At 43.8% G+C, this 1786-nt stretch overlaps 4 non-coding genes across 4 annotated transcripts; all 4 read right to left on the bottom strand.

The window, feature by feature from the left end:
- Positions 1 to 162: 162 nt before the first annotated feature.
- On the bottom strand, positions 163 to 281 carry LOC129114948 (5S ribosomal RNA). The gene has a single exon (XR_008532749.1). It is a non-coding gene; the product is annotated as a 5S ribosomal RNA (ribosomal RNA).
- A 380-nt stretch (positions 282 to 661) lies between these two features.
- LOC129114947 (5S ribosomal RNA) lies at positions 662 to 780 on the bottom strand. Its single transcript, XR_008532748.1, has one exon. It is a non-coding gene; the product is annotated as a 5S ribosomal RNA (ribosomal RNA).
- Positions 781 to 1159: 379 nt separating this feature from the next.
- On the bottom strand, positions 1160 to 1279 carry LOC129114949 (5S ribosomal RNA). The gene has a single exon (XR_008532750.1). It is a non-coding gene; the product is annotated as a 5S ribosomal RNA (ribosomal RNA).
- Positions 1280 to 1658: 379 nt separating this feature from the next.
- On the bottom strand, positions 1659 to 1779 carry LOC129114950 (5S ribosomal RNA). Its single transcript, XR_008532751.1, has one exon. It is a non-coding gene; the product is annotated as a 5S ribosomal RNA (ribosomal RNA).
- Between the last annotated feature and the right edge of the window lie 7 nt (positions 1780 to 1786).

Raw genomic sequence — 1786 nt, 5'->3', positions numbered from 1 at the left:
GAAAATGATCGATGAGCTTAGGAATGATGAAAGCCATCATTTAACTGGATTTGTGTCATTTCTATACCGGCAAGTCATGATCTAGCTATATCCTTCCCACCCTGTCGGTGTCCACTGAAAAAGCAGCAGCGCCCTCTGCTTTTTGTAAAGAGGAGTGAAAAAAGCTTACAGCACCTGGTATTCCCAGGCGGTCTCCCATCCAAGTACTGACCAGGCCCGACCCTGCTTAGCTTCCGAGATCAGACGAGATCGGGCGTGTTCAGGGTGGTATGGCCGTAAGCAAATATTGTGCCTACCAAAGGTCCTTTTAAAGATACTATATCACCACGCTTTGCTCTTTCGTCTATACAGGGAGCGCCTGCAGATTTCCAGACACACTCACAGCTTTTAAATGTCAAATCAGAATGTACAAAGTGGCTATAAGGATCACAAATGTAGTGCAGTAAAAATATTAATATTTACTGTTGAAATGTAGAATACGTTAGCATAAAATTGAAAAGAAAATGATCGATGAGCTTAGGAATGATGAAAGCCATCATTTAACTGGATTTGTGTCATTTCTATACCGGCAAGTCATGATCTAGCTATATCCTTCCCACCCTGTCGGTGTCCACTGAAAAAGCAGCAGCGCCCTCTGCTTTTTGTAAAGAGGAGTGAAAAAAGCTTACAGCACCTGGTATTCCCAGGCGGTCTCCCATCCAAGTACTGACCAGGCCCGACCCTGCTTAGCTTCCGAGATCAGACGAGATCGGGCGTGTTCAGGGTGGTATGGCCGTAAGCAAATATTGTGCCTACCAAAGGTCCTTTTAAAGATACTATATCACCACGCTTTGCTCTGTCGTCTATACAGGGAGCGCCTGCAGATTTCCAGACACACTCACAGCTTTTAAATGTCAAATCAGAATGTACAAAGTGGCTATAAGGATCACAAATGTAGTGCAGTAAAAATATTAATATTTACTGTTGAAATGTAGAATACGTTAGCATAAAATTGAAAAGAAAATGATCGATGAGCTTAGGAATGATGAAAGCCATCATTTAACTGGATTTGTGTCATTTCTATACCGGCAAGTCATGATCTAGCTATATCCTTCCCACCCTGTCGGTGTCCACTGAAAAAGCAGCAGCGCCCTCTGCTTTTTGTAAGAGGAGTGAAAAAAGCTTACAGCACCTGGTATTCCCAGGCGGTCTCCCATCCAAGTACTGACCAGGCCCGACCCTGCTTAGCTTCCGAGATCAGACGAGATCGGGCGTGTTCAGGAGTGGTATGGCCGTAAGCAAATATTGTGCCTACCAAAGGTCCTTTTAAAGATACTATATCACCACGCTTTGCTCTGTCGTCTATACAGGGAGCGCCTGCAGATTTCCAGACACACTCACAGCTTTTAAATGTCAAATCAGAATGTACAAAGTGGCTATAAGGATCACAAATGTAGTGCAGTAAAAATATTAATATTTACTGTTGAAATGTAGAATACGTTAGCATAAAATTGAAAAGAAAATGATCGATGAGCTTAGGAATGATGAAAGCCATCATTTAACTGGATTTGTGTCATTTCTATACCGGCAAGTCATGATCTAGCTATATCCTTCCCACCCTGTCGGTGTCCACTGAAAAAGCAGCAGCGCCTCTGCTTTTTGTAAAGAGGAGTGAAAAAAGCTTACAGCACCTGGTATTCCCAGGCGGTCTCCCATCCAAGTACTGACCAGGCCCGACCCTGCTTAGCTTCCGAGATCAGACGAGATCGGGCGTGTTCAGGGAGTGGTATGGCCGTAAGCAAATATT

Source organism: Anoplopoma fimbria, unplaced genomic scaffold, assembly GCF_027596085.1.
Source record: "Anoplopoma fimbria isolate UVic2021 breed Golden Eagle Sablefish unplaced genomic scaffold, Afim_UVic_2022 Un_contig_6368_pilon_pilon, whole genome shotgun sequence".
NCBI classification, from domain to species: Eukaryota; Metazoa; Chordata; class Actinopteri; order Perciformes; family Anoplopomatidae; genus Anoplopoma; species Anoplopoma fimbria.
Note: the sequence above shows the minus strand (reverse complement) of the source record. Positions and strands in the feature narration are given on the sequence as shown.